This window comes from Agelaius phoeniceus, chromosome 2, assembly GCF_051311805.1.
Source record: "Agelaius phoeniceus isolate bAgePho1 chromosome 2, bAgePho1.hap1, whole genome shotgun sequence".
Lineage (NCBI taxonomy): Eukaryota > Metazoa > Chordata > Aves > Passeriformes > Icteridae > Agelaius > Agelaius phoeniceus.
The window spans coordinates 70,414,704-70,440,094 of NC_135266.1; the positions used below are offsets into that span (position 1 = coordinate 70,414,704).

At 40.5% G+C, this 25,391-nt stretch overlaps 1 protein-coding gene across 4 annotated transcripts in view; it reads right to left on the reverse strand.

Moving 5' to 3' along the window:
• The window catches only part of MTUS2 (microtubule associated scaffold protein 2), a 263,446-nt gene that overhangs the window by 232,624 nt on the left and 5,431 nt on the right, over positions 1 to 25,391 (reverse strand). For 2 of the 4 annotated variants that reach the window (XM_054627789.2, XM_077173825.1), the window contains exon 1: positions 1,471 to 1,812. The gene's annotated coding sequence lies outside the window, so the exon portion shown is untranslated. Of the gene's footprint in view, positions 1 to 952; positions 1,340 to 1,470; positions 1,813 to 22,032; positions 22,107 to 25,391 lie in introns of those variants that run through there. The other 2 variants (XM_077173823.1, XM_077173824.1) reach the window with 2 other exon arrangements.

Here is a 25,391-nt window from a genome sequence, read left to right on the forward strand (position 1 = left end):
CAGGACACTTCAGCCCAAATGCTCCATCAGTTGTAACTACCTACAAATATATTTATGCTGTTGTGGAAGTGCAAAAACTATTTTTAAAGCTTCATTTTGTAAATTAATTCAGTGGTTGCCTACATCACAGAGGTATTTTATAAACTCTATTACAAAAACATATAAATTTAGATATTTAGATGCTCCGCATACTGCAATGCTTCTTTCTCACCAAAACAACTTCCACTGTACATATTGCCATGGGAATTCATGTTTAATTAGAGATTTAACAAAGAAATATAGATGTAGGATGTCTGAACCCACATCTCATTTCAAATGTAACAATGACAGTTTCAGTCAGTGTAAGGATAGAAGTATCTGGGAAGCCCTGACAGCCTCACAGTGAAATTCTCTGTTTAAAATCTGATTACTTAAAAGAAGAAAATTCTGAATATTCAATCTTTTCACACCTATCCAACAAAGCAACTTTGGGAAGGTGCATTGAAACTTTCACTACGTCTGCACCTTGTATTTTAGGCATACGAAACAGTATGTTACAAATAAAGATATGTATGCTTTTTTGCCTGTGAAGTCACTGATGTAGCAGAAGACATGCTTTAATGTCAGTTTCCAAATCTGGATGAAATTTAATTACTTAAACCAGTGCTGTAACAAAGACACTAAAGCAGGATGTAAATTTTGCACACCTGCATGTATTTGCACAACTCCAAATGCAAGCACTGAAACTCCCAGTGGGGAGTAAAGTCACAAGCCACAGTGAGATGGACTAAACACAGAGAGCAGTCTGCTTCACACCCCAAACTAAACAAAACAACACATACAGCTGCAGTGGGTATATAGATAGTGTAGAGATATTAGGATTTCTGATACTGCTATTTTTACCTTAGATAACTCAGTCTATAATAAAGAATACAGTGTCCTGCACTGGACAAGCTGGCTGCTGTGAACTCACCCAAGCATTCAGCTTTCTGTTCTGGGTCCCCTTGTGGGCAAGTCAGATCCAGATCTTCTCTCTCGCATCCAAACTTGGTTTGTTTTTACCCGAGACCACATCTCACTCCAAGAAATCATCACTTTCAAAAAGAGCAGAGTGAGCCCAGCAAGGGTCTGCCTGCAGGACTTCTCTAGGGGCTAAGAACAAGTAGAGATCTGCCAATCTGGCCACCCACTCCAGAAAGCATTTCTCCAGCTTAGCTTTCCCACCGTAAATTCTTGATGCAGAGAAACAATTAAAAATAAAAAGCAATCCAGTCGTTTATCTCCAAGGCTGGAGAGAAGGAAAGAGGCTGCCACAGCAGTGCCTGTTTTGAATGCTTGGCAGGTACACAAGCACAAGGGGGATGATGCTATAGATAAGCATAGACAGAAATAGCTAGAAGGATGAGCTGGCTCAGGGTAGCAGTGGTGAAAGGCAGCAATCTCCCTTCTCCTGTGATTGTACAAAAACTAGCAGCTGACCCACAGACTCACCGAGAGTGTTGGCAGGAGAGGGTCCCTCCGGGCTCTGAGCCTCACACTGGAAATATCCTCCTCTCACAGATCCCCTTCCCCATCTTGGATACATGCTTTGAAGGCTGCATCTTCTCAGCCTGCTTCTGACTCAGAGCACAAAACCTGCTCGCTGCCTGTCAGGGGTTTTGGTGCTGTTCCCAGAATCCTGCCAGGAAGCTGCAGCTCACAGATCCCCCTGCGCCAGCAGGAAAATCCAGTAACTGTGGCTCAGAAAATACTGCCAAAGCACAAAACTGAAGTATCTGGGCAGCCACCTCATCTCTCCCCCATGAGCAGCCTCACACAGCTCTCCCTACTGCTGGTACCAACCCACAAAGAGACAGAGATGTCACCTGGCACTTATGCAATTATGCTGCAAAAATACAAAACAGTTAAATGCGAGAGTTTTACACAGCTGCCACCATTTAATCACCGTTTTTCCCTGCTCCTTTTCTGTATGGCAACAAATTCTAATTTTCTTCTAAAACTGGAGAACAGTCTCACCTGAATGTGCCTGCACTGGGGAAGAAGAAGGATTAAAAATCCTGCTTTTTAAAGCTGCTTGAGCAGGAAAAGATTACTCAGTGCCTACTTTACCCTGTGCAGTATCAATATCCAGGATCCTTGTCTGTCAGTATGATGGGACACCAGAGAAACTACACAGCTTAGAAAGGGTTGAGATGGGCAAGGACACTGAGCTCAGCTAGAGGTGGCAGTCTGGGAAGGGAGACAGTCCTCCTCAATCTGAGAAAACTGAGAAGGAGGGAAGTAAAAGAAAGGTGAGAGTGACAGGCATTACCACTGTGGTTTCACTGGTGGGGAGCAAGGGTGATTGAGGGCATGGCAAGGTGTGCATCAGAGAAGAGATAAACTACAGAAAACTAGGACTGGGTTACAGACAAGTGAAACTATGCAATACAGCAGAATTCATGAGTGGGGCAAGCAGCCAGGAATGTGAGAACACAACAGAAGGAGGGAACAGGCATGGGAAGAAAGCGATGTCATGAGAAATGGAAGGAGAAGAATTATCTGAGAAACAAATGAAAAACTCAGTGCTTAGAAAGAAAATGAGGAAACATAAATCACAAACTAACACCAACCTAATTTTACATAATTTTGTTAATCTGTTGAACCTGAAAACATCACATTCTGACACATGTTCCGATTCCCTTTTTACCACTGGGGGTTATATTACTTCAACCACTGAACCATGCTCCTGGGTCCAGGAGGGAATGTCCTGAGGGCCTTCCTCACCACCTTTAGAGCAAGGGGACACAGGACCCCTCTAGCCCAGTGTTGGTGGCAGGGCAGACAGGAGCCATGCCATCACAGAGCTCTTCACCTCCCACGCCACCACTCCATCAGCCTAGTGGAGGGGCACGTACAGATGTGGGATCAAAGGCTGCTATTATGGGACAGCTGCTGCCTCGCTCACCAGCTGCCAGCACTGCCAGCTCAGGCTCCTTGAGGAAACCTCACAGGCTACAGCTATCCCATTCAATTAGTCATTCCCAAGTAGCTTCCCAGGAATAAGGTCACCTTCCAAGATACGACTGAAATGGGTGACTGCATGCAGCTGCCTGATGGGGACATGCCCTGACCCTACAACTCCTGAAAATAGGCCTGGGAACCCACTGGGAGAAAACTGCCTGGCAGGGCTCTAATTCAGGCCAGGAACTGCTCCAGCAGCTTCCCAATGTCAGCAGACAGGCTCTCCTTGGGGCCTGGCAGTGCCCTTTGCTAATAGAGACAAACCTGTAGCTTAACATAATACTGCAGTTGGTCAGAGTAAACCTATTATTTTTTCATCCCCCTTCATTTGTCTTGACTACCATGGAAAATCAGAAAAAAAACAGTATGTTTGACATGGTAGGAAAACTCAAGAACCTTAAATAAATGGCTTTTGAGATAGGGCTGATAAAGAAAAACCTTAGGTTCAGAAAGATAAAACCTACAAGTGACAGCAGAGATACAAACGGAAGCTTAAATTTGACAGGAAAAAAAAAAACCACAACAGCAAGCTTTAAATAATTTGTGTCCAGGCAGAGTCTTCAGGCACATTTATTTGCTGTTTTCCATGAAGGAAACCATTATTGTTATAAAAATTACTGCACATTTTTTTGATTATGTTGTTTTGTTGGACAAGAACCAATGTTGCCTGACAGTGCTTCAGCAGCAGTAGTAGAGCACTAGAGCACCCACTGTAGTTTAAATTAAAGCTGTTCGAACTCATTAAACAAAGTATATGCGAACCATTAAAATAAAAAGGACATTTCAAAAATTCACAGGGTGTAAACTGTTTCTTTCTAAAACATTCCTATCAGCTAGGGTTACCTCCTTTCAGATTAATGGAGAAGAGAGCCTGAAAAGCAGGTAACTGTGACCTAAAGAAACTAAGAGGGAAATGTTTTGGCAGTTGATTGGAATAAGTACTTTGTACCAAGCAGCTAATGATTTCAGACCTCCGCTGTGTTTTTTGCACTACTTTCACAATAAGATGAACTGCTACCACCTGTTCTTTGTCAAGGAGGAGAACACAGTTGAAGTATTTACAGTTTGCTATTTACCATTTAAATGATGGGTAAGAAAACAAGAACAGTAACAGATGGGCTTCTTTTAACTGCATTTAAGTTGTTTAGAGCTATTTCTGGGTAAAACAAACCACAACAAACCAACACATACACCAAAAAGCAAACACAATATGCCTTCCTGATGCATATTATTCATCTGAGATTCAACATCTACATTTGTTGAAATAAAAGTGAACTGGAGTCCAGTTTTTAAAGTATATGATTCATGCAATTTAGTGCCCCATTTTTAACTTGCAAAGGTGTTGAAGGAGCTGTTTTATTTGCCAAGAGTCCCTAAATATTACTTTATATTTTCACTAGGGTTTGGGTGCTGATTATTTTCACAGCTAAAAACCTGCCTGGTATGTTTGATCTTCCTCACCAGCACCTCAAGGAAAAAACTGTGTTAAGGTCTTTATTCTACCAGGAATAAACACTTTTGAAAACTAACTGGGAATCTCCTTATAGGCAACAATACACATACAGCTCAATTCCCAGTGCAGTTTTAGGAGGACACTCTTCCACCTGAAATATCATTATATAAGGTCTTGCACAAAGACCACTATTAGGAAATAAACCAGTGACAGATACCAGCACTCCTCATCAGTCAAGCCAGCAGCAGCCAAAAAAACATACAAATCCTTTTGCAACCAAAAAGGGATATCCCCAAAAATCAGATACAAGAACACCATGAACCCAAGCAGCTCCCAACAGCAGATGCAACAGCACTAGAAATAAAAAAAATTAAATGTTTTCTTTTTTTACAAAGAACTTGCATGTTAAGCATGTTGTGCTGGTTGTGGCTTGTTTAGAGCTAATTCTCTTCACAGTGGCTGCTTACTGGATTGTGTTTTGGATTTGTGCTGGGAAAAATAGTGTTGGTAATCCAGGGATGTTTTGGTTGCTGCTGAGCAGGGCTTACACAGGGTCAAGGCCTTTTCTGCCTCTCACCCCACCCCACCAGTGACTGAGCTCGGGGTGCACATGGATTTGGGAGGGGACACAGCAGGGACAGCTGATCCCAGCTGATCAAGGGGATATCCCAGACCACGGGGTGTCATGCTCAGCATGTAAAGCTGGGGGGAGAAGGAGGAAGAAGGAAGGGGATGAGATTTCGAGTGATGGGTTTGTCTTCCCAAGTCACAGTCCTGGGTGATGGGCCTCTGCTCTCCTGAAAATGGCTGAACATGAGCCTGCCCATGGGAAGTGGTGATTTTAATTTCTTGTTTTTCTTTGCTTGCATGAACAGCCCTTGCTTTCCCTATCAAACTGTCTTTAATTCAACCCACAAATTTTCTCATTTTTACTCTTCAAATTCTCTTCCCAATCCTGCTGGTAAGGGAATGCATGAGGGGCTGACTTGGGGCTAAACCATGACAAAAAAATATAAAATTCCACAGCTTAAAAGAGGTTTTTGGGTTTTCTTGTTTGATTGTTTTCTGAGTTTTTTTTTATCATAGCTTCTGAGAAAACATCATTACTGATTTGCTTCAGAAATATGCATACTTTAGCTCAATAGACTTACGTATTAATCCTTTGTCTGAACTGGAAGCATTCACATTCAGTTACTCTGTAGCACAGCCTGTACAAGCAGCAAGTTAAGATCACCATCAGAATCAGTTTTCCTCTGACATCAGCACATAATTCCCATTACAGAACAAACTGTCTAGGAGAGAAGTTCTAATCATCCATACTGCACTTTAGCATGCAGTTGTAGAACAGCTTTTTGGCAGGCGGGTTTTTTTTTTGTTTGCTTTTAGTGTTTGCACGATCTACCATGTTGAAATCACAGAGATGAAAATCCTTGAGCTGCAAAATTGTCAAAGCTGTCTTCAGCCATTGTGAGGTCCAGAAGTGCTCCTTGATTGCTGCACACACATTCATCGCTGGCTTTTCTGAGGAACCTCCCAGCTGAGGTTAGCTTACTGCCTGCCTTCTACTGTATTAAAATGCTCATTACTGAGATGTTCTATGCTTTAATCATCTTTCTATAAAGGAATTTGAAGGTGTTTTACAGCAGTTGCCTTCTCAGACAGATCAGAGCTGAAGCCCATCTGGCTTCTCACCCTATGGTCAATATCCCTATGAACCATACTTCACAGGATGACATAAGAGTAATGCAGAAAGCATACAAAGAACAAACATTCCCCTCCTCTATGACCCCATAGCCTCAGATCCACTCATTACAGACCAAATGAGCTCTTACATGTAAGGGTTTCCTTTATGTCCAAGTACATCCTAAATTACTATTAGTAGTTTATATGCATGACCTGTCTTCTTTTTGACTTCCTGGCCAGTTTCAAGCAACTGTGGTGGAAGTGATGAATTCCCACAAGTTTTGTGAAAGTTGGTGATCAGGGAGTAGAGCTGAGGAAAGTACAGAAAGTAGCTTTCACTTCATGTGACAACAGAAAGTCTTCATGGGAAAAATTTTCCTTAATGATGAGAAAGCTGCAACTGAAATAAGTATTTTATGATACACCAAGGAATTAATCTCTTCATCACAGTGTCTCTCCCATGGTGACTGTCTATTGCCTAATGAGGTGCTACTGTGACTGATGTTTCCACAGCAATTTCAGCATCACTAAAGACTCTCCCCTGTGTGGCTTCTTTGGCTTCCTACAAAAGGGCTTGGTACAACTCAGTAAAAAGTGAAGTAATCATGAGAGAAAAGTCCAATAGAAACCAAGCTTCAGTTGTTCTGCTATTTTTGTGACCATTTGCATAATTCTGTAGTCTTGAAACTCATAAAATTGTCCTGTTTTAAAAATTCTACTAATTTTTGGTGTATCTGGACATGTTAATTGTGTTTCATGGACATGTTAATTGATAAATGCAACATTTCTTTATGTGAAAGGGGTTTGCTCTTTTTCTCCTGAATCAACATTTGATTTTACAGATTGTCCCATTGATTTCATATAAGAATGTAGAGTGATTGGAGCTCCCAGCACTCCTAAGAAAATTCTCTAAAATTAATTGAACACAGTGCAAGTGTACCAGACAGTTCAGGAACAGCTTCCTCCTACCCTTATTTTTGCTGATATTCCTATTAGGACATGATAACATGTTCTGCATACAAGAAAAACTTTATAAGTACTCATAACGCTGCATAAGAACTTTTATTTACATGCATGAGACTCGTCTGTTGCAGCTCCAGGTTTAAGGACCAATAATTCAAATATGGGGCAAGTAGGGAAACAGAAGCATGGGGATGTCTGTTGACTGGGCAAAAGATGGTCAATTACACCAGTCACAGATCTCTGGTAAGAACCAAAACTACAAAACACTGAGTAAGAAGTTCTGAGTACTAACATCCTTTCTCTAGCTACCTTACTCTAGCAATTCTGTGGATGCTAAAAACCAAAGTGTCCTTCAACAGAAACACACTTCAATTCTATTGGTCTTCAAGTTTAAATTATTCCCAGTGCCACTCTTAGACTTCCTCCAGAAAGATTGGTTTTATCATTGTAATACTGGTGTCTGATGTACACACATGGTTACTTTTCAAGTTACTTTTACTGAGGGGACTATCCTACTACCTGGATTCAACCTCCAGTCATGCTTGATATCAATTAAATATTTCCAGATGCCTGAGCAGAGTCTAAAAGAATACCCGTGCAATTAGTGAGTGCCATGGATTCTCATCAGTGCATGTGAAAATGGGTCAGCAACATTTAGAGGGTGCACATGTAAAAGATGACATCTCAGGATGCCTTCCAGCTCTCCTCTTCTAAGTCTACAACATACACCATTAAGATAAAGCCTGTGTTGAGCAGTATCTGCTTCTAACAGTATGCAGACCATTTCCCCACTTTCTTTGAAAGCTTTTGTTTCATCCCTGAAGTTTACTTCTTCACCATCCCTCCAAGTTTTATTTCTGCCACTCCTTAGACTTTCAATTTTTGCACCTAATTATCCTCCCCCCATCTGTTTTCTCTAACCTCAGTTTCCTGCCTTCTCTTCTGTATTTCCACTGAAATTTAAACCATTCTTGCAATCATACTGTACTGACTGTTTCCCTAAATCATGTATGAAAACAAGTGATAAGAATGATCCTAAGACACAGCTGAAGCTGTCAAGGATTCTCTTGAACATTTTAGCTATGAAAGACCTTCAGCTTTGCTGAGAGATTTTGTTTTACTCACTTCATCTACTGTGTCTTAAGATCATGCTGCAAGACACTCTGAACACTAAGAGTTAAGCAGTGCAAGTGGCTCAGTTCTATGCTTTTCAGCCTTGGTGTGCCAGATATTTTTACAGTTTTCGTTATTCCTACAATTCCCAGCAGCAAGGGCCGGAGCCTGTGTAATGATGTGTGTCACTGAGAGCACTCTCCTTCAATCTGCAGTGCCCAGCCATGCCAGCAGCCAGTCTGCTAGATGATCAGTTAGTATCAAGAATAAAGAGTTTAAGCTGTGTAAATAAGAAGTATTCATGTAGTTGGGAAGGGAGGCATTAGTCATTGTGCTAACAGAATATCCTGACTACAAAAAGGACCATAGTACACACAGATCAAGGATCCGCTTATCACTGATATCAAATAAGAGGATTACATATTGCATTAACCAGAGATGTTTTCATATTCCCTGCTCTCCATATCCCAAGCAATTTTCTCTGGCCTCTCAGAAGAGAGCACTCAAAATGAACTCTTGGAATATAAAAGTTAATAAGCAGCAGGGATAGCTGAGATTCACTAGATCAGCGGGAAGCCAACTTCTCAGCAGCAAAAAAAAGATTTCTTCTGTTCTCTAAAGCTATTTCATTGAGCACAAATTCTTTTATTCCACCAAGAACATGAGGTGGCATAGACTCTTTCACCTTACTTCGATAAACTGCCTACACTTATTTACTCTCACAAGAAAGAGAGGCTGTTCCCTTATGGAGTGTGGGGCTGGCCAAAGGAAATGGTGCCTGCAAGAGGGCTTGTAGACTAATCAGCAAGGCCCAGCTTTACTACAAGTGGAGACCAACTGTGCTAGTGAAGAGTGGCCATTTACAGTTTTGGGCAATTCATGGTAAAGAGGAACCTCTGCACTGCTCTACGTTATGTATAGCCACTCTCCTGGCATAAAAGTGATGTGTCAGCTCACAAGGGTGACCAGGGCACCTGAGGAGGTGCTCAGTGATGGCTCCTCCTAGTAAAGCCCTCAAGTAATGTGTAAACAACCAGACATCCTGCAAAGAGAAGCTCCAGCTCAGACAGATCTCCACACTTAATAAATGAGACTCCAGGACTACCAATTCCACTCTGTGCTATTGAACTTTCCTCAGGATACTGTCCTACCGATGGTTTGCAGGTGCATTTTTTCAGAATTAGTGCCATTGATTCTTCCCTTGAGTGAAGTGGGAAGGACAGATTTTGCAATTCCAGCTGATAAAAAACCTCTACTCAAAGAACACAGCATAAGCCAGCAGGATTTTTACAGCAGCTGCACCCTTTCCTTCAATGCAGCTTGCAGTACTATAAGCTAGAAATTTAAGGTAACACCCAAACTCCTTTAATAACTTTTAAAAAGTGAAATAAAATTTGGTATATTATGAGGTACAGCCTCATAATATAGAAGGTTTTTATAAAAAAGATGTGTCTTGAGGACACAGTCTGTGTTTATAATACAATAAATCAATGAAGACGCAATGGGCTCAATCCACTGAAATCTGAATGGAACTTGTAAGCATGTGAAAACTGTATTCCCAGTCAAGTCACACAACCTTTTGAAGGCAATAAGAAAAAGCAGATGAAAAAAAACAAAAGAAAGGAAAAATATAATAGCATGTTAAGGGGCTGGAATGGACTTTAAAGATCACCTAGGTCCAACATCTGTCACCATGGGCAGGGACATCTTCTACAGGCAGGACAAAATGCCTCTGAAGCAGTGCCTGTGCAAGACCCAAGAAGAATTTCTGTTCTCCCTGATGAGGACAGGATTATCTGATAGTGACTTGACACCCATGACAACACCGTTCAGAGGGTTTAGAAAAGAAGGATAGTTGTTGGATTCCCACCATCCTACTCTAAATATGAAAGCTGAACAAAAGCCATCAGAGCCTGGCTGATTGAACCTGTTACCAGATCCATGGTCTGATTCATCCAAATGGCTAGCGAAGCCAATAAGACTCTTGATAAGCCTCACTTCTCAGATGAGTGTCATTCTGCATTATTATTTGGTGATTTAAAGCCCCTCTTCAGCCATATTAAAACAGAAAATTGCAGACTGTCAAATCAAAGCCCCCACCCCAGTAAACTGGGTGTCCATAACTGGCCATTCACATAAGAGCTAGACTTGATGGCTCCTGTGGGTCCCTTCCAATTCAGATGATTTTCTGAGCGTGAACACTGTAAAGCTCAGGTGTTACTCTGTGGTAGAGTTGCTGGAGCTGACTCAGTGCAAAGCCAGATGAGACATTCATGCCCCAAGTAGTTTTCTTGCTTATTTTTGACCATGAAAGTCCAAAATGCTGAAGTGAATCCATGGAGTTCACTTTATAAATTGTCCATCTTTGAGAAGAGATTTTTCATTTCCAGAAAGGGCTTGTGCCAAAGGGCAGAAAACCGAAATCTTTAACATTCTTGCTAGTGATTTCCTTCATAATTAGAAGGAAAAATCCCTCAAACACCCACAGAATTAGAACTGACCCATCATTATTGACCATGCCCAAAACTCATTACTGTAAACCACATTACAACAAAATTATTTTTACCAGCATCCCCGTTCAACTTCACCAGTTCCCAGTGTGTGGAAATAAAATCAGTTTAAATGGAACAAACATAATAGTGCACTGTTAGAGTACACTGACAAGTGGCTCATGAGTGAGGAGTCCAAGTGGCCAAGGATCAGGTAAAGATGTGAAGGGCATTCAGAGCTGAGGATAAGAACTTTCTACTACCTTGGCCGAAGATGAGAGGTAGCAAAGGGGGACAGCGCAGAAGGTGGTGCAGCAGGGAAGGTCAGCCTGGAGAGCGGCTGATGTACACAGCTGTGATGGGAAAGGCACTTCCATCAGAAGTGGGACACTGAATATCTAAGGGGCGTTACAGGAAAAGTGACAGGATTTCAAATAAAATGTGTAGGTAACTCCCTGCTGTGAGAGTGGGAAGTAGTCAGCTGTGCTCTCTGCACAGAAAAATGTACAAGGGAAAAAAAAAGGAAAATATCTATTTCAACTACATGCCTGAAATACCGATGAGGCATTCACAGAGAGAAACCAGAGATGCAGTAAGGTGCAGAATGCCATGACAGGACATCGGGCAGATAGTCTTGGAAAGAGCTGACCAAGCAGTAGTAACTGCAACTGTGAAAGGTGGTAAAACCAGGTCAGTCCCATCCAGGAGCTAAAAAAATCCCCTACTCAGGGATGGGGATGAGAGGATGAATTTATAAAGTAATGTCTGGGCAAAAATATCAGCATGTTTCCAAATAAAATGTTTTTCATGTGAAGTGCAGTGTCAACAGCAGGAACATAAATCCAAGGACATTTAATTTTTTCCAGAAAAAAAAGCTGAAAAAGTTGAGGAAAAAAATGTGTTAGGCATGGCAAAGTTTGAAGAGACCCATCAATAGTGGTAAAAAGTGCAGCAGAGTAATTTTTCAGAGAGCTGTTTCCTTCTTACTTTCTTTATCAATACATAAGCATTCCCCCTTGCCTCTATCCAGACTTGCATGGTTATGATTCCACCTCACATAATTGCAGCTCAGTGGAGCAATAACAAAATTTTCTCCTAACTTAACCAAAGCATTATTTTCAGAGCATGTCAGTATGAATCTACACACAGTCCATTATAATTTGTGCTGTGTCCTCTTCTAGTTAGGAGATGAGTCTTTAGGCAACTTCCTAACCCTCAGCATACTCTTCTTGCCTTTTGCCCAGGTGATGGAAGGTGGGAAATCAGAAAACCAACAGATCCAGGTTTTTACTAATGGTAAAAGTAACTGATATGAGTAGGAGAGTCAAGCCAGGAATTCATAGCATGCGTTAAATTGAGGGAGATCAGAAGAGAGACTTGGGAAAGAAAAATCTGCTTGCTGACCTTGAGGGTGTGGAAGGTGGTGACAGTCACCACCTATTTTCTCTCATCGTCACAGCAAGTTTAATCTCAAGCATTTCCATGATACAGGGTGCAAATAATAATTTCTTCCCATTTGGGATAAGGTTTGGTATTGGAAGAGCTCAAATCTCCTTCATCTACTCCTCTAAACTTTCTTTTACCTCTTATCATCATTTGCAGCATAAGCAAAGCAATCCTTTTCATATTCTTTAGAGTTTTTCCCCAGAGGTCTACTTTATATCCTATTACAGTACTACATGGGAATTAAATTAGCAGATGCCAAGCCAATTGCCCAGGGAATTTTAGCAATGTAGTCTTTGAAATTTACTAAGAGTGGAACATGTATTTGCTGCAAAAATAAAATGACATGGGTTTCTCTAAAAATTGCAGCAGGTTCACAGTTTTGTCTTTTCTAGTCTAAACTAGAAGTAACATAAACCCCTAAATACACAAAATATTTATATTACCTTTTGTGAGTCAAAACTGAAAAAAATACACATTCTAAAGACAGCTATATGCCTAAATTCAGGCCTCCTCCGTTCAGAAAATCCCTAAGAGAAAAATATCTAACAAATGGATTCTTCAGGAGAATTTGGGAGAAAGATCATACATGTTTCCCTTTATTTTTAAACAAAGGAATTTGGTGTATTCTTCATCTTTCCTCATATTCAAAGGTGGAACAATTATTTACTTTTTTCTCTGCTTTTTTAAGGAACCAGCAGGCAAAGCATGCTTTTGACTCCATAGAAACAGCATTTTAATGTCAGTCAAATTAATAAAGCCCCAAAATTTACAGGAACCAATTTTAAACAGTGTCAGGGCAGACAGAAGAAGAATACACTTGCAAATCAGAAAATGGAAGACAGGCTCCAAGCTTCCTACATTTATTTTTTTGTATGGTTTATTATGTCAGCAAAGACCTCCTCTTCCTCAAGAGTTAAACTCACTTGAGCAAGAAGCAGCCTCACTCTCTCCTTTAGAAGTACCTTTACACATGGTAACTGTTCATACCCTGTGCAATATTTGGGCAGACAAAAGGCTTACTGTAAGTTTCTGGTAAGCTTTTCTTTTTCAAAAAGTCAAAACTAATATGAAGTATTTTATCCCAGTATTAACTAATGTAATAAGAACAAAGCATTGTAGGAAAAAAATTAAACCCTTGCCTTATAAGAGGAAAAGTAAGATCATGGCTGATGTGTCTGGGAAACCTCCTAGGTATGGTAGTGATGGATCCCAACAGTGGAACACAGACAAACCTTAACTGCAGCTCAAATGTGAAGAGATGACATCTGACAGGGATTATGGGAATTCTAGAAAAATATACATGCCAGGCTACAAGCCTATGTACTTCCAGCAGGAAAAATAACAGAGTCTACATGTAGTTACCTGTAAGAGTAAGTAAAATAAAGAAGAGCAGAATAAATTTTGCATTGAAAAACCCTGCAATTAAAAAATTGAGTCAATCCTCCAAACCTTCATCATTAAAAATAAATTACAACATATTTGTCAATTGTTAATTCAGACTTTGAAAACAGTTGCATTGCTTTTTCTCCTCAAACTGTAGGTATTAGACACATATGTATAAAGAACATGCATGCAAATCCGGCATTAAAAAAATCATTAAATATCAGGAGATCATTGAATATCAGAAGAAAAATTAGTAGGGCTGTAATAAATCTCATTATGATCTACTAGAAAAAAAACAAACAAATAAAAAAACTCAAACAAACAAAGTAAGAAAGACTGTTTTTGTCTTGGTCCTTACTGCTCACACAAGTTATACCAAGCTCTCCATGAGCACAGACTAGATAATAATGTCTTGTCTGGGGAGGAATTGAATCCTCAGGCCCAAAAAGTACACTCTAACTAGATCCCAAGCCCACAGAGCAACACATCTCCTTGTCTCCACCTTTCTCACTGATAAAGAAACCCAGATGCTGTGCCAGCAAAGGATGCCTTTAGATCCCAAAATACTTGAAGTGGATGAAGAAGGGTCACCCTCTATCCCATACCTCATGCCCAATGAAGCAGCCTCAGGCACAGTATGCAGAGAACAGGGATGCATGGGCAGAAAACCCTGAGAAAGTCTGCAGAGTCCTACAGACTGCAACACTGAATTTTGAATGGCTCAAGTGCTACGAGTGATCAGATTGGCCAAATGCAGGGATGCTCACATCTTAGTGTTAGCAACTCACTGGGGGCAACCACAGTTCTGAATGAGATACAGCCCTGCCTCAAAAATGCACACCCTAGCACAGCATTGATTCATTCTCTAGAGGTATCATGTATTTCCAGATAGAGCTTTGAACTTGTATCAGCAAGATCAATACTGCTGCCTTTTATAGATCAGAACTCTGAGGCCTCACACTTACTACTTCAGCATATATGAAAGACTAGCAGGATATAAAGGGATCACATTCAGCTGGATGTGTTAAGACACAAGAAAAATCAAACAGGCAGGTCTTTGGCTCCATGTTACTCCAAAAGTCAAGATGAAAACAGAGCATGTTACCGGCCATGCCATCTTTCTGAGCATTATGACTGCATTCTTAGCAGTCCTGATGCCAAACACAAACCCAGCCTGCAACAGCATTAACACTGCTGCCCGTAGATCTTCTGACTTCCTAGAGTGACCTGTCAATTTGCTCATCAGCAGATAACTTTTCCTTATCTAACATTAAACTGGGATTTATACTTACCAAAATACATAAGCTTCAAAGGAGCTGAATATTGTTATGTTAGAGACTGCCTACTACAGCCTACCTGTCTGCTCTCTGGCTGCCACAGCAGCTTCACGGTGGTGCTTCCTACCTCTCCATTGGAGAAGCTTTAGGACTAGAGAAAAGGAGGTTTGCTTCCAGCTAGAAAAACTGACATTCTTTTGCAGCCAGCCTCTACCTTGCATTGAGGCTGTGAGTAGAATAATTCAAAAGTCAATAGCATTGAACCCTGTGTGCCCAAATACTCTGGTGATCACCATATTTCACAAATGTTTGCTGGAAAAAAAAGCACATGGCTCAATAACTGTGTTGCACAGGGCACTGTGGGTCCCTAAGGAGACCCTGAGCTGAGTGCTGGGTAGTGCAGAACAACTCTCCACATAGAGTAGGGCAAGTAAATCCCTCCCTGCCACATACCCACCTCTTGTTCAGCCCTCTGGACACAGTCTAAGGTACCTCCCCTCATTCATAGGTGGCAACATAATTCTGAGACTTCACAATATTTTTGTTTCATCTCAAAAGCCTTTGGGAGCCTACGGATGTGATGGCAAAGGAACAGAAGCAGGATGAAACTTAAAAAGAAAAGGAAACTGCAGGATTGCAGCTTATATAGGACAAGAACAGAATATAGGCAAGTCATGGAAGCATCAACATAAATGCCACCTTCTTCTTGCCACAACTGAGTCACAATTTCATTAAAACCAGAAAAGCTATTTTTGCAAGAATTCAGAAAAATTCTCCTCCAAAACTAAATTTGATGGGAATTTCAAATCCATTTCTCTGTGGCTTAACATGTGATCATAAACTCAGATCAGTCACCTTCCAAATAATTAATGTCAAAATCAACAACAACAACAAAAAAGTGTTTCATTTTTATGCTAGCTGCCTTTGCATTGCTTTGGGGCTGCATACAGCCCCAGTGGAGAGCAGCTTCTCAAATGTGTACTTTTGTCTGGTAAGCATCCAATTTCAGATGATCTCAAGCATTGTGGATGTTCCAGCATCTCTACATGTGTGCAACTGACATTACATGGATGGTACCTTGGAATACATGATTAATTTTTGTGTATTTTGTCCCTCTTTGAGACAGTAAGTTATATAAGCAGCAGTTTCAATGATTCAGGCAAGCAGCTAGAAAGAACAGACCTCAATTGCTTTCTTTTTTAAATGTATACTTGTAAATTAAGAAGCATTTCAAGATTAGGCATCTATCCAATTCTTTTTATCATTTAGTGTGTTATGCTAATGAGAATGCTGTTTCTTTAATTATATCATCTGAAGAAAAAATTGCATTCAGTCCCTTGATCTTCTTTAAAACCATTCCCATGCTTGATTCCCCCATAGGCTTTTAATCACGCTGCCTCAGTGTGAAACTCTGCATTTGAGCAAAACTCTTCTCAAAGCTGGTTCCCTGAGAAAGTTTAAATTGTTCTCTCATTGGAGCTGTGTCCTCTACACTCAGCAGCTTTAGGAGGAAGAGCCATAAGATTCAAGCTAGCACTAGCTCGAATAAAGAGTAATGGTGACACTTAACATGTGTATGCAACATACTAAATGCCAGGACTTGTTAGACAGGGGTAGAGAGACAACTGAAGTGAGCTATAAAATAATACCTTTCCATGACACTTCACAGTAGAATTCAGTAAATCCTATTGAAAATCAAAGCATGTTTCATCAGCTGTTAAACTTCACTATGCAAAATTACCCATATATGATGTTCACAGGCATTTGTTATTAGTCAAATGCTTCACTGTGCCTTTTTTTTTCTCTTTTAGCACACACACTACAATAACTAAAGCAAATGTATGTTCCAGTTATGGTATATCCATTTAGAGTTTAACTGCAGTATTTGTTAACATGTTGGGCTTTCATCCTACACTGATAGACTGGATTTTGTTGAAAGTAAGAATCAAATTGCACTAACATCTTGAAGCAAAGTATTTACAAACAAATATTCTGACACCTCATTTATCGGTTTTGCCATAAAATTGGCTTATACATGAGTAATTATGAAAAATAAACACAGCATGCTTTGATGCACTTTTACTTTGAAATCCAGGTCACACTTTGTTTTGAAATTCAGAAAAACAATATGAATAATATAATTAACATATCAGAAGATTCTTTGCAAGTAACTTTAAGCAAACTAAACCAGGAGCTTATGAAGTTGTTGCTATTCTGTCATGGCAGATAAATTATTTCTTAACCTTTGTTTATAAACTTCACTTTATTTGACTAATTCTTTCCACAGAAGAGTTTTTGGAGTAGGCATCCTCCTACTAAGCCACACAATGCTGAATGAAGAGAGTCTTTTTGTCCCAAAACATCTTCAAGCTAATTCCTGCTCTAGGGACTTGCTGCTCCTTAGAAACAAATCAGTAATGGTGTGATTATAGATGGGAAACCAGAAACTTGAGATGTAGAATCATAGATTCATTTAGGTTGGAAAACACCCTTAAGATCATGAAGTCCAACCATTACCCCAGCACTTCCAAGTCCACCACCAAACCATGTCCCAAAGTGCCACACCTGCACATCTTTTAAACACTCCCAGGGATGGTGACTCAACCACTACCCTAGGCTGCCTGTTCCAATGCTTGACAACTCATTCTGGGAAGGAGCAGATTAGGGTTTTCCTAATCTAAAACCCAATCTAAACCTCCCTTGAGGGCCTTTCTCTTGTCCTACTTCTTGTCACATAGAAGGACTTGCACCTGGCTACACCCTCCTTTCAGGCAGTTGTAGAGAACAACAAGGCATCCCCTGAGCCTCCTTTTCTCCAGGCTAAGAAACCCCAGACTTCTTAGCTGCTCCTCACAGGACTTGTGCTCCAGACCCTTCCCCAGCTTCATTTCCCTTCTCTGGACACACTCCAACACCTCAATGTCTTCCATGCAGTGAGGGGCCCTAACTGAGTGCAGGATTTGAGGTGCTGCCTCACCAGTGCTGAGTAAGGCTTTCACAACCCACCTGAGTGAGTCATTCTACAGGTTCTGCATTCATGGCACTTAGTTGTCAAAATACCTTTGTGATGACACATTTCAGTATTATACTGTGTTTTCTCAGGCATTTGCATTTGATCACCTCATGTGAACCATCCTCTGTCTGTACAGCTCCTTACAGACCCTCCCCAAGTCTGTATGTGAGAGTCATTTCTGGCAACAGAACAAGATCACACCTTGACCAGCCACTTGCTGGTGGGAATTTAATTTCTAGGTGCACATTGTTTTCACTAAACCATTTATCTGGTTATCACAGTAGCAGCCATTTCTCATGACTTTACTTTCAAGACCTTCCCAAGGAATGAGAAAAGAGAAGATTTATCAGCTTTTGACCTCAGCTGCTTTCTAGAGCCAGCCCCAGCACCAGCTCCAGCTCAGGAAGTTTGCCTTGGTGCACAGCAGCTGAGCAGTGACCACTGGCTTGCAAAAGGCCACATGGGCTGGGAGCTGCCAACTGAAGAGCTCTGACCAGCAAACAAGAGCCTTCCCATGTCAAAACAAATGGCCAAAATACTTGTGATTGGTGTATTGCAGAGCTAGAAATAGAAAGCAATTCTTTCACCATACTGTGGTATTTGAATAGCTTCTCTTTTAAAAGGGCAAACAGTTCATTCCCCTGAAAGCTTGCTTGCAATGGCAATGGCTGGGCTTCATTTCAGTAAATATTAGAATTGCCTTTTTCAAAAAGGAAGCTCAATTCTTTTAAAGGTTAAGAAGGTAACAGACAAACACATGATTAAAAAAAAAAACCCAAAACACTTAAAGGTACTGTACTTATTTATGAGAAAAAGAGTGGGAAGATAAAGCCATGGATACCACATGTCCAAGAAGGAAAACAGAATCTAGAGTATTGACAAATGACAAGCTGAGAGAGAGGCTGAGGTCTGCTAGAAATCCATCAAGTGAGGTATTTCTCAAGTATGTATCCTCAAAGGTATGAAAAATATTGTCACACTGAATCTTATTCTAGCAGAGAATCTGTTCTGGAAGAACCACTTTAAAAGTGTGGCTTTGGGAAAGTCTGCAAATTTTAGTCATGGCTTAAGACAAGTGATCAGTGAAATCAACTCCAGCTGATGTTATATTGGATTCCTACTGGATACAGGTAACCATTTAACCAGAAAATTATGATTTAATACAGGCAAATGGCAATGCTCTAATTTCTTTTGCAAATGGAAAACAATGTGCAATCTTAACCAGTATCTAATTTATTTATTTGGATATTTTAGAAAGACCATTTCTCAAAATTAAAAACAAATCATATGTTAAACTGAGCAGGGGAAAATAGTCACATACAAAAATATAAAAGGACCTGCTAAGGGATGCTTTATTACATGACAAAAATAAAAAGGAAAGTCACTGTGCTACAGACATGAAAGGAAGCTTTTATGGTTGAAGAGTCCTAGCTACAGAGAGCGAAAGCAGCAGCAGAGAAATCTGTAAAACAAATGCATAGTACATAACAGATGGGGGAAAGACACTGTTAGCAATGAATACAAATTAATATTGCAGAAATGCAAGCAAACAATGGAAGCAAAAAAACAGTAAAAAATTGTGGTGAGGTTTATGGCAAAAGAAGCTCCTCCCTAAATGAACAAGAATGAGAGAATTCCAAGCAATGACTTCAATAGTTGGTCATTCCAGACAAAAAAAAGACAGATTTGACAACTACTTCTCTGCATTCAGAAAGATGCAAGGTGCCCTATTCACTTGTTACAGTGATAAAGATACCACTATGACTTGAGAGAGCTTTAAATAGCCCCTCAGTTCAAACCCTGCATTCAAGAGCAGAGAGCAGGTGAATCAATAACTTTTAATTCAATGACTCTTTTAAAAGCCATAGGTGCACTAAAGGTTCCTGGTGACTGGAAAGACTTGCTATCAAAGCAGCATTTACAAGGGTTAAGTGGGATAAGCAAAGCGCCCATCAAGCAGTTAGACTGACATCAGTGGTAAGCAACAGCAGGGAAAGATTAGCATGGGACACAATCAATAAGGCATTGAAAGACAGTCACATAATTAACACCAATCAACACAGCTGTATGGAAAACAGGCCTGGCCATGTAAATCTGATCATTTGTATGCAGTGACATCATCATTTGATAATGGTATGTGCTGACAGGACGTATTTCTAGCCCTAATTTCCCACTAGGCAGTGATTTAAAGTCATGCTATACATAAAATCCTGAATTAAAAGATTCACCATACTAAATCAACACTGTTCATAGCAAGTGAATTTCAAAAGTGACTAGCTAAATGGATTACTACACTGAGAATCAACATCCTGATAACAGAATCCTTGTCAGTTCAGCAGGGGAAAAAAGTGAAGTACAACACTCAGAAGCTCAAAAGAGATACAGACTGTCTTAGAAGGCAAGGCTCATTATTTACTGAAATTTAATGGTGGCATGGTACATTGAGTACTACTGGCACCCTTTAAATCAAACCTGGTCACTTTCAGAAAGATGTGCTAAATAAAAATTAAAGGACTACTACTAAAATGCTATGAATTCCTCTGACCTCCACAGAGCAGGCAAGAAGAATAGATATTCATGTGGTCCTCTTTGGTCTTTAAATTCATAAGCCTAGGAAACAACAACCCAAAGATCATTAATCCCTCAGGAATTTAATGCAATAAGTGAATCATGCTTAATCCATCTGATACAGAGTAAAATGTCTTGAGTATTTCTGTGGGTTTTCAACTGTAATCCAGTGTTAAATTGCTGGATGACTGTTAAAATATTATCAAGTCACTCCCCTGAATTTCTGATTTTTTGGCTGAAAGCAGCAAAAATCCATCCCTATGCACAAATAGGGAGGGGCAGTTTCAAACTCTTGATCCACACCTCCCCACATAGAGCACTTCAACCTGTTCCTAGGAAGTGTTATTAACAGTGACACTACCAGAACAGTATTTCCATGGCATATCAGAAAGCCTCCTAGCAGGCACAGCTGTGACTAACACTAATTTCATGCAATTAGAGTTGTGCTCTTATATACCCATCATCTTCCTAAGCTGTGGGCTGAGATCAGTACAAGAGGTGAAAGTCACATTACCCCTGCCAAACATTATTTGATTCTGTCTGTTTGAAACAAAACAGAGGGTTTTGAAAATGCCATTCCTGGAAACAACTCTGGAATGGGCCAGAAGACTTTATACTTCCAGTTTTGCAGCAGGCACCAAAATTGCTTCAAGACTTACAGCTCCAAAGATGAGTAGGCACAGTTACAACCACTTTTAAACCAGTGCCATTTGTAACAATGGAAATGCATTTAAAAATGTTTCTATACAATCTTTGCATCACTCAGTGTCCTGCAATGTTGTCCTCAAAGAGAAGATGTGCACTGCACTGGGCATTCTCTTCTTTCATGTGGGACAATACAACAGGGCTGGAGCATCACAAGCCACCTGTGAGCCCATGAACACAAGATTCCTCCTCTTTGGTGTTTAGCCACCTGATGCTGCAGGATTATCACCAGGATATATGTGCCACCCAGAAGACAGTGACACTCCAGTTCAATCACCTATTTCCCAGCCATAATCACAGTATTTGTGACTGAGTGTGACTGTCAGCAGAGAAACTGCTTTTGACTTTGGGTCTCCCCAGTGGAAAGAGCAACTTTCCATCAACTTACGCCCTGTTGATTTCTGAACTTGTCCAGCCAAACTGTTTTTTATCACTTGAGGGACAGGACCATGCCTGGCCACAGGAGATGCATACACAGAGCCTTCAGCAGGCATTGTTATTGCTTACCATGAACACAGCCTTGTGCCACTACAGCACAGTTTTACCAGGATCTATGTCACAGTCTTCTCCCCACTGACAAAGTTATGCCTTCCCAAGCATGAAAGACTATCTTCAAATAGTGTTATAATGCCTCAAAAAGCAACAGGACTTACTTTAGATATATATAGTACATTGGTTTAGATAGTCATATTTCCAGTGTATGCTATACCTAACAAACAAAGCAAAAACATTAGGAAAGCAAAGGTCTTTGTTCGATAATTTCCCACAGTAAAAAAGCCTCATGGTCTGCTTTGAAATTACCTTTATCTCTACTGCTTACACAATCATTAAATGGAATTTTCATCGGATAAAATAGCACTATTAAAAAAAATTCAAAGATTTCTTGAAAGAGTTCTTTAGTGGCAAATACCTTTAAAAGATGAAATCAGACATTAATAATACTGAAGACAAGCTTACCCAAAATGCTGGAAAAACAAGTTTTTCTTCCATTGGTGATAGTTTGCCTTAGAAGACAGTCCAAGGGTGGAAACCTTACAAAAAAAGAAAGAAAAACCAAAACAAAAGACTCATTAGAACTAGAGTAGGTAACAAGGCCATACACCATCAAATCTTCTGTAAACACAGTGCTCAAGATTAAACATCCTGCTCTTCTGATTAGGATCCTGTCCAAGTTTCCTGGCATTAGCTCACAGATAAGCTGATCTGCCTTAGCACTGAGTGAAGTGAAGCAATGCACCTACTCTTAAAAGGGGAAGAGGCTACAAAACCTTTGTGAAACAAACTCCACATTTTCTGTTCCTCTTCCTCTGGAATATCTTTAGAGTAAGTCAACACTCAAGTCAAATTTAGGTACAGAAACTGAATGGGAAGCACAGATTCCACCCAGTCAGGTTTTCATGTATTTACAGAGATCATTGTTTTAAAGACAGTCTGTGCTACTTGATACCTTGTCCCCTTGCCACATTTTGATGTGATATGGGTGATGTGGTGTTGCTCAGGGAAATTTAGCTGTGTTTGCTTGTGATGAGATCATCAGAAAAAGTACGGAGGAAAAGAAGGAAAACAAGAAAGGGTGAGGAAGATCATCCGGAAAGCATACAGAAGGAACTTCTCACAGAAGTCAGGAAAAGATTGCAATCACAAAAACTAAACACTGGAATCAGAGAATGTGAGTTATGTCAAAAAACAACAGGTCAAGGCAGAGAAGGAAAGAAAGCCAGTCCTGAGATTTGACAAGCAGTCATGAAATGTGCTTTTACCAATGGTAAAAAAAGGCCGAAGCCAGACTGCTGAGATTCAGAGATGAAACAAGAACAGGCTCTCTCAAGTAGCACTAACCAGATTTAAAAGATAATAAAAAGAGGTGAAAAATATTTTGGGTTTGGATTTTAGAGGGGGAAAAAAAAAATATGGGATTTTTTTAACTATGTCAGTGATGTGCATTTATTTATATTATGATGGGAAACAGACAGGAGATGTTAAAATGAAGAATTAAGACATATGAGTGCATGGAAGACCAAGATGAGGCATCTTACTGTGGGACCAGCAGAGCAGGTGGAATTTAGGTGAAACCTGACAGTACAATAGAGAAAAGGGAAGAGAAAGAATGGGGAAGTAAAGGCAAGGGAGGAAGGGGAGATCATGACAGTCTTTTTTCCTTGTGGTAAAGACCAAGTGGTGAAAAGTTAGATGAAAATCTTGGAAAATATTAAAAGATGTAAGATATAAATGGCATTTTAGGAAACAGATTTAATCAAATAATCTTTCAAAATGTTTTGTTCACATGCAACTGATGGTAACCACTTATGATACATTTCACATGAATGTGGTAAAATACCAAATCCAAAATAACTCTCAACCAAGCATGCACTAATGGCTATGAAATTTGTATTTTAATATGAAATTCCAGGTACATTTTACCATTTTCCCCCATCTCCTATTTCCCAACAATGCAGGCTGCTTCTTTTCAAATAACTCAGTAAAATTAAGTTGTGTGTTCAGCCTCATTAGCTACCATCTCCATTCCCCTGCAGTTTTAATTAGATAGGTCTCTTTGTGCACAGCTGCCTCAATCCTTCCCCCCAAACAATCCCACAACGTTGCTTCTTTCACATCATCATTCTTCAAATGCTCCCAATTACACCAGAGGCAGCCCAGGTGATCAGGGCAGTGCAGAGCTCTCCCATGGAGATGGCAAGGCAGGATCTGCACCCAGCAATACACACACACTCCTTGGGCAGGGCTGAGCTGCCTTTCCACACTGTTTCACCCATTTAAAATAAGAAAATGTAATTAATGACAATTTATGACAGAAGGGTCAGACCCTCTGCATGGACACCAAGCCCCAGAGTCTTCCCAGTAGCCTGCTTTCTGCTCCATGAGCCATCCATCATCTCCACACCCACCCCATGAAATCACAGAGCAGGAACAAGGCTCCCACACCCCACCAAAGTTGGGGGGGGTCACAGGTGTCCCCTGACCTCAGAATGATACCTGGCTGCATCTCTTCCCTCACAGCACCCACCCTGGCAAGCCCCAGCACATCCCTCGAGGAATCAAGACATGGCACCATCCCAGAGACAGGAGAAAGCCTCACAAGGACCTGCTCCAAAGGTCTGATCTAGCCTTAGGGTTTTCTAGGAGTTTCTTGGGTGGTTTTTTTTTTTTTAACTAGCACAGGAACAAAGTTACCAAAACCATAAGATGACCAGTTTTCAGCTGGAAATGGAGGTAAATGCTGATGTTTCAGGAAAAAAAAAAATGGAAGTGGCAAAGGATCAGGTCTACTCATGAGGAGCAAGGCAGGGCTCCCGCTTCAACCACTATTTGCAATCTTTTAGAAGAAAGACTGTAAATCCAGCAAGCATGATTTTTTGGGGTTTTTTGGCAGAAAACCCCTCAAAGCAAAGGACCTCTGCTCCATGGCTATCCTGCAGCCCCAGAGGAGAGCCTGGGGAGCTCAGCACCACTCCCAGGCTATTCCTGGCTGCCCAGGGTCAGCAGTGGCACAGCAGGGATTAAAGCAACTTAGATTTGTTATGTAAGGGACATGTTGCTCATGGCTTCTCTCAAATCCCAAAGATGTTGCTATTATGTAATAGGAACAATCAAACAGGGCAGCTTTTCTGTGATTTTTTAAAAGTGCTGAGCAGCTGAAAACGAACAGTGGGGTTCTGTCAGACTCAGTGTTATGTTTTCCACTCTAAATCCAAGTTTAACCTTAAAAATGCTATAGCTTATAGGGGCAATGACTCAGCTCTCACTTCACTCTAGATACAGAAAAAGAAAGAAAACTTCTTCCACCTCCCCACCAGGTGACGAGCACAGCTTTCACCTTCTGAACCAAGCCCAAGGGCTTTCATTGTTTCAGCATCAGTATCTTGCTGGCTCTACTGACATTTAAGGATTACTCATATGAATAAAGGCTGAGGACCTGGCTCTGAACTTTGTTGCTTGGATTGGATGGTGGCTGTGAGCCACCCTGACACTTGGGCTTTCATCAATGAAAAATGCAAGCTCATTTGCCAAAGTCTCAAGAGTTTGTCTTCTTAGATTATTACTGTAACAATTTTGATGGTAATGCACACAATTTTGCATGATACATCCATGCATACACATATTACTTAAAAAAACCATGCATATCAATGCAACAAATCCCATTGTTTCTGTACATCACTTGACTCATACTTGAGACATGCTCCAGCAGTATCAAGGATGGATAGATGCAGATGTTTCAGTGAGTCCTGGTTGACAATTTGGTCAAGCTGCCATCATATCAAGATTAGCACTTCAGCCAGTCCGGTTTTGTTTTAGAA